We start from the raw sequence: 16,311 nt of genomic DNA on the forward strand, positions 1-16,311 counted from the left end.
TCCAAGCCAGGAGGTCAGGATCAGCTAACTTCGAAAAGTAAGTGGGCCAGCCTAGGAGAACAAAGTGCAAGGCAAGCCACAAAATGGGGTCACGGAGCATGTCCACAACAACAGTCTGAATGGGAAACCCATCCAAGATGTGTTGTCGTTCCACATCGAAGTGAAAACATGAGAGCTCCAGTTGGTCAAATGCTGGGTCTGGTCCTGAGGGTAAACGTGGTAGCAAAGTCCATCTTTGCAAGTTGTGCGGAAGGGTTGTACTTGATGGTGTGATTGTAGGAGCTAAGGAAAAGAGCCCATCGGTGGAGCCTTAGGGCTGTCTGCTCTGGAAGCCGAGAGTGTGGCACGAAGAGTGCTATGAATGGTTTATGGTCTGTAATGAGTGTAAACTGTGTCCCAAATAGGTACACATGTAATTTATTCACGGCAAAGATAATCGCCAACGCCTCTTTCTCGATCTGGGAGTAACTGTGTTGGGCAGCCGTCAGCATTTTGGATACATAGGCGATTGGTTGCTCAATACCATCGTCATTATGGTGCAGCACTGCACCAGTGTTATAGGGAGAAGTGTCCGCAGCCAAAACAAGGGCGTGTGATGGGAAAGTGGAGTAGGGCAGAGTATAGAACATAACATATGGCTCAGCTGAGGAAAGGGACGCTCACAGGTCGCCGACCACTGACACAGACACTTTTCTTCCGCAACTGGTTGAGGGGTGCATAATGTGGGTTGCGTGCAGAAGGTGCTTAGAATAATAAGTCACTTTCCCCAAAAAAGCCTGCAACTCTTGTGGGTTTTGGAGACACAGGAGAGGTTCAATAGCAGAAACATTATGGTCAGTGGGATAATCCCGTCTTTGGTGACCAAGTGGCCAATGTAGTCCACTTGTTCCTGAAAAAGCTGGCATTTGTGCCGACGGCACTTCAGCCGTGCATCATGCAACATAGTAAAGAGGGTACGCAGGTTATGGAGATGGGTTTGGCACGTAGTACCCATAACAATTACCTCGTCAAGGTAATTGGTACAAGCTAGGATGAACATGGTTAACTGTTCCAGTTATCACTGGAAGATCGTTGAAGCATCAGAGATCCCAAAAGGTAAACACTTGTATTTGTAAAAGCCAAAAGGCCTATTGATGACAGCAATGCATTGTGATTCCTCATGTAGTGGAATCTGTAAGTAAGCATCAGCAAGGTCTATTTTAGAATAAAACATCCATCTCCAACAAGCTTTGAGAGGAAGTCCTTTTGACATGGTATGGTGAGGGTTTCCACCGAAGCTTTGGCATTGATCGTCTATTAAAATCTTCACCAAGTAGGGGGGAGCCATTTGGTTTCTGAACCACAACAAGGGGTGTGGTCGAAGTACTAATTTTGACTGGTTCTTCGACCCCAGCGTCGTGAAGGACATCGAGGTCGAGCCTAATGGCCATCGGTGAGGAGATTGGAAGAGGAGGTGCTCGACAGAATTGGGACACCACTCTGGACATAAAGAAATATGTGCCTCAAAGTTGGTGGCAAGCCCAGGCCAGGCTCAAACAGAGACGCGAAAGATGCACAAAGGCAATCAAGTCCCTGGAAGGGGTCTGTGGTCAAGATTATATAAACTTCGTTCGTGATGGATAACACTAACAGCGAGAAGGCGTTCAGGCCGAAAATATTGTCATCTGAATGAATTGACAACATACAGCGCTAATTGCCACATAACCATGTTGTATGTTGCCGCAATGGTGAATTGATCCCAGAGGTGAACAGAGCTGTCACTATATGCAACCAGTTTGCTAGAGCGTGGGACCTACGCTCGGTAACACAGACGAGTGTATGTCGTGAGACTGACCAGGGAAACTGTTACTCCCGTGTCGACTTGGAAGCGAATGTCCTGATATGCAATCGTGAGATCAATAAACAACTTGGGGGCGAAAGGATTGCCGTAGGGAACGGTAGACTAAAGTTCATGCACCGTACCACGACGCAAGTTAGGAGCAGCATTTGACTGACCTAATGCTTGATGGCAGATAGTACGGAGATATCCATCCTTTCCACAACGGGTGCAGTGCGCCCAGCGATCAGGGCAGCCTGCGCCTTGGTGCGTTACAAAACAGTCAGGACAAGACAGCAGACGACGCTGTTAGCACCTACGCGGCTGGACTGCCTGCTCAGAGGTCATTGACACGTCCAAAAGTGATGAATCACGACACCGCCATCGGGAAGAAGGATTGGGAGAGTTCTGTCGCCGTGGCGGTGGTTCAACCGCTGCAACCTGGGCACGGGCCTTAAATAGTTGCTGCCTGCACCATCTCGAAAGAGTCCGCGATTTTCGGTATGTCGTCCAAGGTATTATTGTCTAGCTAGAGGGCTGCAGTGCGAGCTTCTGGATCAGGAGCCACAATGTCACGTATCAGGGAATCGGCATATGATGTTTTGCAAGACGGGTTGGCACAAGTAAAATCATAACGACGACATAGACCTTTCAAATCCATCTCCCACAGGCGATAAGACTGGTCCGATTGCTAGTCGTACTGATGGAACTCGAGGCGTGATGAATAGTAGCTCGACAGCAACGAACACATTTCCTTGAAAATGAGTACAACCGGGTTTGAGAGGAGAGCCAACTTCTCAGGTAAGAAGAATATCTCCAGGGAAGCCCAGGAAAGAAGGAGCGGCCGCTAGAGAGCGTCATCAGAAACCCGAAAAACGGCTCGTTGTATCAGTCGATGCAAATACATGTCCCAGTCTTCCTTGGTATCGTTAAACAACGGAAATGCAAGTGGGACGGACTCCGTCAGGGAGGTGACCACAGGCTGCACGTGTTGTAAACCTTGTACCTCTAATCGTTCGGACAGAATTTCCTGACGAAAAATGTCCGTTTGCTGCGGGAACTGCTGTTAGAACTGCTGTTGCAATTGCTGCTGCTGTTGCTGTTTCACGAGCTGTTCAAGTTTGGCGTCCATAATGCACTGTTAACCTTTTACCTCTTCGCCAGTTCTAATAACCGAAATCGAGCGAGAGCGGATCACACGGGCTGACGGGCCGCGGGCAATCGCCGCTACATTGCAGACACACACAACAGGGACAACTGACAACAAAGATCACACGGCGAAATACAAAGACCACAGAGCAACACCAAATCGGATACCAAGTCGTAGCAACTATCAATGGCCAGAGCAACGATGAGTAGATAAACGATCACGAGCCCTGTCAGAACACGACTGCAATCTGAACCTTTCTTTTTTCTTAATTTTTCTTTAATGTATTTCAATTTCCCATCTGGGGCGGGCTGGTAGCAGCATAGGCGCCGCTCTTCAGCCGTCTGAGCCCTTCCGCTGCTGTCTTTATAGGACCACGGTGAGCGCCGATAGGCCAGCTCGGCAGGTGACGGCACCAGTCGAGCCATGTACTTCAATGCTGTGACGTGGTGCTGTGGTAGCTGTATGATCTGCCACTGCTGTCCTTACAGTACGACGATCCTGGCAGGTTTCTGTGCCGCATAGACGTCCAGAACCCCTTATACGGACGTGAGAATGTTTACGTGACTACTGATACCAGCATCGTTGCACAACTGACGTAGCATGCCCAAAACTCCGTCCGAACAGGCCTTGAAGGCAGGCCCAACGGAACGGACCGACCGCCGTGTCATCCGCAGCCCACAGGCGTCACCGGATGCGGATATGGAGGAGCATGTGGTCAGCACACTGCTCTCCTGGCCGTATGTCAGTTTCCGAGACCAGAGCCGTTACTTCTCAATCAAGTAGCTCCTCAGTTTGCCTCACAAGGGCTAAGTGCACCCCGCTTGCCAACAGCGCTCGGCAGATCGGATGGCCACCCATCCAGGTGCTAGCCCAGCCCGACAGCGCTTAACTTCGGTGATCTGACGGGAACCGGTGTTACCATTGCGGCAAGACCGTTGGCTTCAAGCGTCTTTACTAACTGCAAATAAATGATGTAATTCTATACAATTTCTGTTATTAAATAACGTCTTCGTTGGTGAATCATTAATTGCTTAGCATCACCTTCTTCTGAGAAACAAAGGTGATAAGTGACCTGAAACTGCACATACATCCACAGCCATCATGAGCTCAGTGAATGTAATACTGATACCTGTAGCTACCTTTTTCGTCAGGAAAACAAGCAAAATCTGCTCAATCAAGAACAGGCGTGATAAAAATCCCTTTCCAAAGTCACTCGGAAAAACTGCTGTCAAAAATTGAGGTTTGATGGAGTAACTGACGCGGTTAACTGCGATTTTTCTAACGGATTAATGCATTAACTGGTTAAAAAAACCAGTCGTGAAGCAAACAACGGTTAACTGTAGGCTGTAAAGTTTTTAAGGAGTGCGAATATTTAGAACTATCATACAACTTTGGAATCAGATATTCTCGGAAAATCTCTTATTCACACAAAAATTTGATTTTAACTAAGCATAGTGAAAGAGTTATGTTATGGGGTTGCGCGTATTATGTCTCAGATACTTTAACCGATTTTAATGAGAGGGATAACATGTTTGAAATGTCATTTATTATAATAAATTTTAATTTATAGGCATCATGGACTGTCTGTGGTTTTAATGTAGATGTAGATCGATCGCCATACATTGATCTCTGATGTCCTCTCTTGGTGACAATTCTGTGTAGTAATTAAGCAGTTAAAAGACCTGGCAGAAAAAAAAAATGTTCAAATGTGTGTGAAATCTTATGGGACTTAACTGCTGAGGTCATCAGTCCCTAAGCTTACACACTACTTAACCTAAATTATCCTAAGGACAAACACACACACCCATGACCGAGGGAGCACTCGAACCTCCTCCGGGACCAGCTGCAGCGCCTGAGACCGCTTGGCTAATCCCTCGCGGCCCTGACAGAAAGTTACGTTATTTGAGTTCCATAAAAATCAGGAAGACAGAAATTCATATCGTTCGGCCAATATTGTTTGCTGTAGGGTCACACTTAAATGTTTCTTATCAGTCCATTCACGAATGGAACTTGGGCAGAGAGTTTGCTTGTACGCTTATGTGCGAGCTGTTTTTTGTCAAATTTTACCTGAACAATGTCTGTGGGATAGATACGTATGGGGCTGAGAAATATTCTAAATTTTCTAAGCAGGTTATCAAGCGATGGATGCTGCCTTCTTTCGAGGTTTTGTCAGTTAAGAGTTTTCAACATTTTGTTTACATCATACTGACAATAAGTAAACTCCAAGACAGTTCGTACTGCATTTCTTTGTATACACTCAATGTCTCCTGTCAGTACAGCGAGGAATGGGTTCCACCCACTTGAAGAGTATTGAGTTATGACCCATGTGAGTGTTCTATACGTCACCTACGGCGTAGAAGAACAGTAGTTACCAAGGAAACGTTGCCTGACTTTTACGTTACCTACTTCTGACCCTATGTGTTTATTCCACTCCATATCTATGTCAATTATAAGACCCAAATATTTGTGTAACACAGCTAACAGACTAAAGAAAGCATTTTTAACATTTTTGAAGAGCAAAAATTTGAATTTATCTAAATTAACAATTATTTGTCAGTCTCTGCCGAGGATGACTAGATATTAAGGCAATATTTACCCACCAGAAGTTTCCTACAGATAACTGTATCAGCAAATTCATTATCTGAGACTCTTCACACAAGCCAGCACAACTTTGGCTTCTGTCAGATGTCGGGATGCGTGTTTATTACATACTAGTCCCCAACTGCCGGCCGTTGGTGGCCGAGCGGTTCTAGGCGCTTCAGTCTGCAACCGTGCGACTGCTGCGGTCGCAGGTTCGAATCATGCCTCGGGCATGGATGTGTGTGATGGCTTTAGGTTAGTTAGGTTTAAGTAGTTCTACACTCCTGGAAATTGAAATAAGAACACCGTGAATTCATTGTCCCAGGAAGGGGAAACTTTATTGACACATTCCTGGGGTCAGATACATCACATGATCACACTGACAGAACCACAGGCACATAGACACAGGCAACAGAGCATGCACAATGTCGGCACTAGTACAGTGTATATCCACCTTTCGCAGCAATGCAGGCTGCTATTCTCCCATGGAGACGATCGTAGAGATGCTGGATGTAGTCCTGTGGAACGGCTTGCCATGCCATTTCCACCTGGCGCCTCAGTTGGACCACCGTTCGTGCTGGACGTGCAGACCGCGTGAGACGACGCTTCATCCAGTCCCAAACATGCTCAATGGGGGACAGATCCGGAGATCTTGCTGGCCAGGGTAGTTGACTTACACCTTCTAGAGCACGTTGGGTGGCATGGGATACATGCGGACGTGCATTGTCCTGTTGGAACAGCAAGTTCCCTTGCCGGTCTAGGAATGGTAGAACGATGGGTTCGATGACGGTTTGGATGTACCATGCACTATTCAGTGTCCCCTCGACGATCACCAGTGGTGTACGGCCAGTGTAGGAGATCGCTCCCCACACCATGATGCCGGGTGTTGGCCCTGTGTGCCTCGGTCGTATGCAGTCCTGATTGTGGCGCTCACCTGCACGGCGCCAAACACGCATACGACCATCATTGGCACCAAGGCAGAAGCGACTCTCATCGCTGAAGACGACACGTCTCCATTCGTCCCTCCATTCACGCCTGTCGCGACACCTCTGGAGGCGGGCTGCACGATGTTGGGGCGTGAGCGGAAGACGGCCTAACGGTGTGCGGGACCGTAGCCCAGCTTCATGGAGACGGTTGCGAATGGTCCTCGCCGATACCCCAGGAGCAACAGTGTCCCTAATTTGCTGGGAAGTGGCGGTGCAGTCCCCTACGGCACTGCGTAGGATCCTACGGTCTTGGCGTGCATCCGTGCGTCGCTGCGGTCCGGTCCCAGGTCGACGGGCACGTGCACCTTCCGCCGACCACTGGCGACAACATCGATGTACTGTGGAGACGTCACGCCCCACGTGTTGAGCAATTCGGCGGTACGTCCACCCGGCCTCCCGCATGCCCACTATACGCCCTCGCTCAAAGTCCGTCAACTGCACATACGGTTCACGTCCACGCTGTCGCGGCATGCTACCAGTGTTAAAGACTGCGATGGAGCTCCGTATGCCACGGCAAACTGGCTGACACTGACGGCGGCGGTGCACAAATGCTGCGCAGCTAGCGCCATTCGACGGCCAACACCGCGGTTCCTGGTGTGTCCGCTGTGCCGTGCGTGTGATCATTGCTTGTACAGCCCTCTCGCAGTGTCCGGAGCAAGTATGGTGGGTCTGACACACCGGTGTCAATGTGTTCTTTTTTCCATTTCCAGGAGTGTATGTTCTAGGGGAATGATGACCTGAGATGTTACGTCCCATAGTGCTCAGAGCCATTTGAATCATTTGAACTAGTCCCCAACTGGTAAATATTTTGTTTCGGTGCACAACCATGACGTCTTAAGCAACCGTTCTACAATCTTATGGGACGCATGTGGCTATAATGGATAAACAGTAAAATCGGATCTAGAACAATTTCCAAAAATGCGAACACACACACACACACACACACACACACACACACACACACACACACAGCTGGAAAAACGAGGAAATCGACATGGGACTGTTAAATATTTAGTGGGAGAAAAAGCTGGATAAATACTGTACTAAAAATGTCTTAGCCATCTGCCCATAGTATTTAATAGACACAGTTTTCGCGTTTTCGTTTGTGCCTGGAAGTAAACCGATTTTGTGGCGTATTACAAGTTCCTAATTAGAAGCGCATTATTTAGTCTCACCTGAGTGCTTTGGTAGTTTAGCTTTTGAGCCTCTGCGCGTTAATCTAATTTATTAGACACAGTTCTTACATTTTTCTCAGTGTCTACAGTAGACTTCCGTAGCACATGTCGACTGTCCCTTATTTGTCTATGTAGTGTTGTTCTCCATGGTCTTTAGTATGGATAGGGACTGTGAGTGCTGTGTGTGGATTGGAACCGAGATGGTGTCACTTCACTCTCAGCTCCAGATTGTGATGACTTCGGTTACACAGCTTGAAGTTGCAGTGCATGGGCATCATTGTTGTGGGCCGGCCGTGGGGATGCAAAGGGTGTCTAGCACGTCCAGCATGGCAGGTGGAGAATAACTTCCCAGGGCGCCGAACGTGGGACCTCCCTGGTTAGTCTGACAAACAGGTTCCAGGTGTTGTCTGTGACTGACACTGTCCCTCAGCTGGGTGCAGTCACTTGTCCTGTTTTAGAGGAGACCTCTTAGCCTACAAGATCTAGGCAATCACAGAGAGTAGGATTATTGGTAGTTGGGTCATCCAATCGGGGGGGGGGGGGGGGACGACGACGACGACGACGACGACGACGACGACGAGAAAGAAGAGAAAGCCAATGTTTACTCTGTGTGGCATGCCAGGTGGAATCAGTCCAGACGTGGAACTGGTATATCTGGTATGTCATGAAGAAGAGCGTGGGGTGAAGCCAACTGCAGGTGGTGGCTCACGTCAGTATTTATGATGTGTGTCGTTTTGGACCGGAAGAGATTTTGTCTGGTTTCAAGTGGGTATCGGAAGTGGTAAAGGCTGGTAGGCTTGGTTGTGAGATGAATGCAGAGCTCACCATTTGCAGCATTATGGACAGGTACGATTGCGGAACTCTAGTACGAAAGTGAGTGGAGGGTCTGAATCGGAAGCTCTGTGACCGTGTAGGCTGCATATTTCTCTACTTGCGCCAAAGCGTGTTTGGTTTTCGGGTTCCGCTAAATACAGGAGACCACTACATGGAAGAGGAGACTACGCAGGTAGCAGGGTCTTTTTTCTAAGTTAGGGGGCCTTGAGGAAATACAAAAAGGGCTGCAGTGTCAAAATGTGCAGGTTGAACACAGGAAGAACGTCGATCTAGGAATCATCGGTATAACAGTTGTAAATTAACTGTGAAACTTGGTGGCAGATTAAAACTGTGTGCCGGACCGAGACTCGAACTCGGGACCTTTGCCTTTCGCGGGCAAGTGCTCTACCAACTGAGCTACCCAAGCACGACTCACCCACCAGTCCTCACAGCTTTACTTCTGCCAGTACCTCGTCTCCTACCTTCCAAACTTTACAGAAGCTCTCCTGCGAGCCTTGCAGAAAAAAATGGTTCAAATGGCTCTGAGCACTATGGGACTCAACTGCTGAGGTCATTAGTCCCCTAGAACTTAGAACTAGTTAAACCTAACTAACCTAAGGACATCACAAACATCCATGCCCGAGGCAGGATTCGAACCTGCGACCGTAGCGGTCTTGCGGTTCCAGACTGCAGCGCCTTTAACCGCACGGCCACTTCGGCCGGCAGCCTTGCAGAACTAGCACTCCTGGAAGAAAGGATATTGCGGAGACATGGCTTAGCCACAGCCTGGGGGATGTTTCTAGAACGAAATTTTCACTCTACAGCGGAGTGTGCGCTGATATGAAACTTCCTGGCAGATTAAAACTGTGTGCCGGACCATGACTCCGCAATATCCTTTCTTTCAGGAGTGATAGTTCTGCAAGGTTCGCAGGAGAGCTTCTGTAAGGTTTGGAAGGTAGGAGACGAGGTACTGGCAGAAGTAAAGCTGTGAGGACGGGGCGTAAGTCGTGCTTGGGTAGCGCAGTCGGCTTTTGGCGGCCGTGGTGTGCGGACCTCCGGCGTGTGCTGTGCGCTGGGGTCTGCTGCGCTCCGCTCGGTAAGTCAAGCGCCTGTTGCAGTAGTTAGCTGCGTTATTTCAAACTTTTGATGGATTCATATTTGAAGGAGAGATGGATCAGCCTAATAGAATAGACACGTTGAAATTTGTTTTTGACCAGAACGGGCAGAGACCGAAATTGAGACATGGTTAGAGGAAGTTGTGATAATTTCGTTTGAGGATATTATAGGTATTCACCTTTCAGTTGTGAGTAGCATTGTGTATGTCAAGCTTAAAAACACGGAATTGTGTGACAAAATTGTTGAATCTAGTGGCGGAACATTTAAGTTCAAACATCACGATGGCAATATTAGTGAAGTTCGTGTTACGCATGCTGGCTTTGGATTAAGGACTGTCCGTATCTTTGAGCTACCATTTGAAATCACCGCTGAGCTGATCAATTCGGTGATAGCTCCTTTTGGGAGAATAATTCGCAATTTTGCAGAAAAGTGGTCTCCTGCTCACAAGTTCCCCGTGCTGAATGGTATCAGGCAACTGCGAGTTGATTTACACAAGCACATACCCTCGTATATAAATGTTTGTGGTTATCGGGCTATAGTAATATATGATGGGCAGCCAAGAACCTGCGCGTCTTGCGGCGGTACAGGCCATGTCCGCTCGCAGTGTATACAACGCCGAGTGGCCCAGCTACCTGCGGGCGAAGCAGTGAGACCCCCAGCCATGTCAACGTTGCCTTTAACTTCTGTAGCGGCAGCCGCAGGACAACTCCATACGCGTGACGCTCCTGACGCTACTCGGGACGCTACTCAGGATGATGCAACTCGCGACAGTGAAGTGATAATGGAAGTTAGCAACTCGACGGTGACAACACAGCCAAAGAGTCAAGAAAAAGAACCAAATATCTCTGTTCAAATAGAACAAACTCCTGAACCGATTATAGTCCTTCAGAATGAGCAGTCTCCAGAAAACCACAAGGAAACCAACCCATCACTTGCCAGCGAACAGGACCGAGCGCAAGAAACCCAAGAGGCCATGGAAAACGATGAAACCTCCCCAAGAGTCAGTCCTCCAAGGAAACAAAAACAGGAGACTAGCTCATAAGGGCGCTGAACAACTGGCACCGCCTTTGCGAGAAAAAGCAAAGCAGATTAGCAACAAACTGCATGAAGAAGAACATAGTAATCCGGTTCTGAGTATGCAGGCACCTGACCCCTTGCAAGCCAAATCAAATACACCATGTCCCATGTCAACGGACCATTCGTCACACGAGAGATTGAAGCTGCTAGCAAATTTCGATGCAGACAAGGTTTTCCCTGATACTAGAAATGCAGAAAAAGAGACACCGAAAGCTAATCAATACAAAACTTGGGCTGATGAATCGGATGAAATGAATCAAGATGAAGAATTGAATGAAACTGGAGGAACGGGACAGACTCCTGCCCCAAGAAATCAACTGAACACGATGGATACATCATTGCCGGAACATACATGTGAAAAAGGATTTTCCTCCGACAGCACTTCGTATGACGAATATTGACTTCGGTAATGAATAGGACAATATGAACGCAGCACAAGCCTACAAAATCGCTACGTTGAACATTAATAAGATACGCTTCTCCCTGCATTTACAACATCTGCAAGACTTTCTATACGCAGCTAACGTTGATATACTACTGTTACAGGAAGTAACAGATATTAAATTAGAAAAGATACGTGGATACAACGCCATAATAAACCCCGGTATCGGTGCAGAGCTGGGAACCGCAATTCTCACGAAAGAAGGCATCCGTGTCACACAAATAGCAAAACTTGAAAACAGCAGAGGGGTTGCAGTGACTGTTAATAATGCCCGCATCATCAACGTTTATGCACCGTCAGGCAACAATAACAGGCGTGCCAGAGCGGATTTTTTTACAAGTGAAATCGTTCATCTCTTCGGTACACGTCAAGATTATATAATCCTAGCCGGTGATTTTAATTCTGTACTTAGCCCGAAAGACCAGACACCGAATTTCAACAAGCCCTTAGAACTGGAAAGAATAGTCCACCAAATGTAGTTAACCGATACCTGGGAACATACCCGTGGCTCACAGCCCGGTTTCACATATTTTACCAGTCACTCAGCAAGCAGGCTAGACAGAATTTACGTCTCGTCCAACTTTAAGAACCATGTACTCGAGTCTGAGGTCTGGCCCACTATGTTTTCTGACCACGCCGCGTACATCACCACAGTAAATTTGGAAAAACAAGAGACTTACCGAGCGAGGGGCATATGGAAACTCAACATTATACATCTACATGATGAGGAACGTCGCGTAGCATTTACTAATGTGTGGCAAGAATGCGAGAAACGACTTCCGCTATACAATTCTGCCATAGCTTGGTGGTTACAATGTGCTAAGCCTAAAATAAGAAGAATGCTGATCGATTACTCACGACAGAAAAGTTTCTGGATTAAAAAGACGACTGAATTTTATTTTAGCTGCCTTAGAGACCTGTACGCCATCGACACACGATTAATGGATAAATTTAGCCGGATTCAGAAAGTTAAAGCAAAACTTTTAGCACTTAAGCGGCGACAGTCAGAAGGTTTTAAAGTCAGAGCGAGAATACAAAACTTTGTAGAAGGGGAAGAAACAGCTATCTACCATGTAATGCGTGAGAATAAGAGAGGAAACAGAAAAATACTGACAGAAGTTAAGTTACCTGATGGAACCAATCACACAAAGCAGAATGAAATTCGAAACGCTGTTCATAAATATGTCTCAGATATGATGTCCACCAAACCTACCGTCGACGAGGCGCGGAGAGATCTTGTTACAAACGTATCAGGACGAATTAGTACAGAGCAAGTAGAAAATCTCACGGCTGAAATAGAAGAGGACGAATTGAGAGACGCAATAGCACAGAGTCCTAAAAATAAGTCTCCAGGATCTGATGGTTGTTGTTGTTGTTGTGGTCTTTAGTCCTGAGACTGGTTTGATGCAGCTCTCCATGCTACCCTATCCTGTGCAAGCTTCTTCATATCCCAGTACTTACTGCAACCCACATCCTTCTGAATCTGCTTCGTGTATTCATCTCTTGGTCTCCCTCTACGATTTTTACCCTCCACGCTGCCCTCCAGTGCTAAATTTGTGATCCCTTGATGCCTCAGAACATGTCCTACTAACCGGTTCCTTCTTTTTGTCAAGTTGTGCCACACACTCCTCACCTCCCCAATTCTATTCAATACTTCATCATTAGTTACGTGATCTACCCATCTAATCTGCAGCATTCTTCTGTAGCACCACATTTCGAAAGATTCTATTCTCTTCTTGTCCGAACTATTTATCGTCCACGTTTCACTTCCATACATGGCTACACTCCATACAAATACTTTCAGAAACGACTTCCTGACACTTAAATCTATACTCGATGTTAACAAATTTCTCTTCTTCAGAAACGTTTTTCCTTGCCATTGCCAGTCTACATTTTATATCTTCTCTACTTCGACCATCATCAGTTATTTTGCTCCCCAAATAGCAAAACTCCTTTACTACTTTAAGTGTCTCATTTCCCAATCTAGTTCCCTCAGCATCACCCGACTTAATTAGACTACATTCCATTATCCTCGTTTTGCTTTTGTTGATGTTCGTCTTATATCCTCCTTTCAAGACACTGTCCATTCCGTTCAACTACTCTTCCAAGTCCTTTGCTGTCTCTGACAGAATTACAATGTCATCGGCGAACCTCAAAGTTTTTACTTCTTCTCCATGGATTTTAATACCTACTCCGAATTTTTCTTTTGTTACCTTTACTGCTTGCTCAAAATAGAGATTGAATAACATCGGGGACAGGCTACAACCATGTCTCACTCCCTTCCCAACCACTGTTTCCCTTTCATGCCCCTCGACTCTTATAACTGCCATCTGGTTTCTGTACAAATTGTAAATAGCCTTTCGCTCCCTGTATTTTACCCCTGCCACCTTCAGAATTTGGAAGAGAGTATTCCAGTCAACATTGTCAAAAGCTTTCTCTAAGTCTACAAATGCTAGAAACGTAGGTTTGCCTTTCCTTAATCTTTCTTCTAAGATACGTTGTAAGGTCAGTATTGCCTCACATGTTCCAATATTTCTACGGAATCCAAACTGATCTTCCCCGAGTCGGATTCTACCAGTTTTTCCATTCGTCTGTAAAGAATTCGTGTTAGTATTTTGCAGCTGTGACTTATTAAACTGATAGTTCCGTAATTTTCACATCTGTCAACACCTGCTCTCTTTGGGATTGGAATTATTATATTCTTCTTGAAGTCTGAGGGTATTTAGCCTGTCTCATACATCTTGCTCACCAGGTGGTAGAGTTTTGTCAGGACTGGCTCTCCCAAGGCTGTCAGTAGTTCTAATGGAATGTTGTCTACTCCCGGGGCCTTGTTTCGACTCAGGTCTTTCAGTGCTCTGTCAAACTCTTCACGCAGTATCGTATCTCCCATTTCATCTTCATCTGCATCCTCTTCCATTTCCATAATGTTGTTCTCAAGTACATCGCCCTTGTATAAGCCCTCTATATACTCCTTCCACCTTTCTGCTTTCCCTTCTTTGCTTAGAACGTGGTTTCCATCTGAGCTCTTGATATTCATACAAGTGGTTCTCTTTTCTCCAAAAGTCTCTTTAATTTTCCTGTAGGCAGTATCTATCTTACCTCTAGTGAGATAAGCCTCTGCAGCCTTACATTTGTCCTCTAACCATCCCTGCTTAGCCATTTTGCACTTCCTGTCGATCTCATTTTTGAGACGTCTGTATTCCTTTTTGCCTGCTTCATTTACTGCATTTTTATCTTTTGTCCTTTCATCAATTAAATTAAATATTTCTTCTGTTACCCAAGGATTTCTACTAGCCCTCGTCTTTTTACCTACTTGATCCTCTGCTGCCTTCACTACTTCATCCCTCAAAGATACCCATTCTTCTTCTACTGTATTTCTTTCCACCATTTCCACCATACCTGATGGTATCCCTGTGGAATGCTACCAAGTGTTCTGGCCACAAATGAAAAGCAAGTTGCTATGCATGTACAACGAACTCATGAATGGCACTGTTGCCGCTCCCAAAGAATTTCCTGAGGGGATCATAGTTCTAATTCCTAAAAACTCACTTAGCAAAGCAATTGAAAACCTTCGCCCAGTAACATTACTCAACAGTGATTACAAAATTATGGCCCGCGTACTAGCAAGAAGAATAAAAATGGTTATTAATTCTGTAACTGGCCCGTACCAAACATGTGTAGGCAAAGACAGAAACATCTATCAGAATACGTATATGCGAATATAGGGATATAATATCAACCGCAAATGTATGCCGGATAAAATGTGCTTTAGTGTCATTAGACATCGAGAATGCGTTTGACAGAGTAGATCATAAGTATCTCCTTTGAATCATGGAAGTAATGGGATTCCCATTACGATTCGTGAGGATTATTCAACAAATTCTGAAAAAACAGTGTAGCACGAATAATGATAAACGGACAACTAAGTAGAGAGATTGAATTGACTGGATCCGTACGTCAAGGTTGCCCAATGTCAATGGCCCTTTTCGCAATAGCAATAGAACCTCTCCTCGCGACACTCACCTGCAAGGATTGTGTATAAACGGCAAGAAAATAGTGTGCAACGCCCACGCAGATGATGTGGGAGTCCTGGTTATAAATGAAGATGAAGTGGCGAAAGCTCTTCAGATTGTACACACATATGATCTTGCTTCTGGCGCCAAACTAAATAAAAGGAAGTCAGGCATCATGAACCCAGGCAGAGGAATATGCATGCAAAACCGGGGACAATTGACGGAAGTATCCACATTGAAATGTTTGGGTACTGAATTTAGGATCAACATCCAACACACTATTGCCGTCAATTATAAAAAACTACTTGCAAGCATACGAGCATCTGTACAAGGAAACAGTATGAGGTAACTGGACGAGATACAGAAAACCACACTAGTAAATGTGCATATAACAGTTATCTCTCATCGAGGCTCTGAGAAAAGCAGTCGAAGAAAGTGAAGGAGATCTATACATATTTGATGGAAGCTAAGGAAGGAAATATTATTGAAAGAAAATACCCCAACAATGACTGGTCTGCAATTTGGAAAAATATCCACCATCGGAACTTACCCTCTAAGGTGAAAGCAACTTGGTATAATGCAGTCAACAGGAAAATATCAACTAATTCCAAAGTGCATGCTATACATCTCACAAATTCGCCCTTGTGCGCGTCATGCAACCTTCTTGACACTGAAGAACACCGTTTCGTGTGTGAAAGAGTTAGAGACATATGGCATATAGTTAAGCAGAAATTAGCGACCATTAACAGAACATCTCCAACCGTTTTCACCGCCGCAGATTTTCTGACTCCAGGCGCAGTGCCATATCCTAATACGAAAAGAAATGCTGTTAACTGGCTAAAAGGGCACACAGTGCACTATATCTTGAAGGCAGAAAATAAGAGCAAAGAAGATTACTGGGTGTATCTAACGACTCAGCACCATTATCTCATGCGGACAAACGACTACAAAAAAATTACGCATGCTTCCTAAATAGAATCATGGAATAAAATAGTACAGAGAACAATAACAGATTAAGATTGGTACGAAGTTCAGAGATGTCCGCTTTGCACGATTACAGATAACTGGAACCGGAATGTCTTCGATCCTTTCACGAGACACTACAGAAAAGAAATCAAGTCCGTAGCAAGACGCACCGGACTA

At 45.9% G+C, this 16,311-nt stretch overlaps 1 protein-coding gene and 1 pseudogene across 1 annotated transcript in view; both read right to left on the reverse strand.

Moving 5' to 3' along the window:
* Positions 1–16,311, reverse strand: part of LOC126249384 (ly6/PLAUR domain-containing protein 6B-like) — a 397,877-nt gene that overhangs the window by 187,368 nt on the left and 194,198 nt on the right. The window lies entirely within an intron of this gene.
* Positions 3,789–3,906, reverse strand: LOC126250547 (5S ribosomal RNA; annotated as a pseudogene).

The sequence above is a fragment of the Schistocerca nitens genome, chromosome 3 (assembly GCF_023898315.1).
Source record: "Schistocerca nitens isolate TAMUIC-IGC-003100 chromosome 3, iqSchNite1.1, whole genome shotgun sequence".
In the NCBI taxonomy this organism is placed as follows: domain Eukaryota; kingdom Metazoa; phylum Arthropoda; class Insecta; order Orthoptera; family Acrididae; genus Schistocerca; species Schistocerca nitens.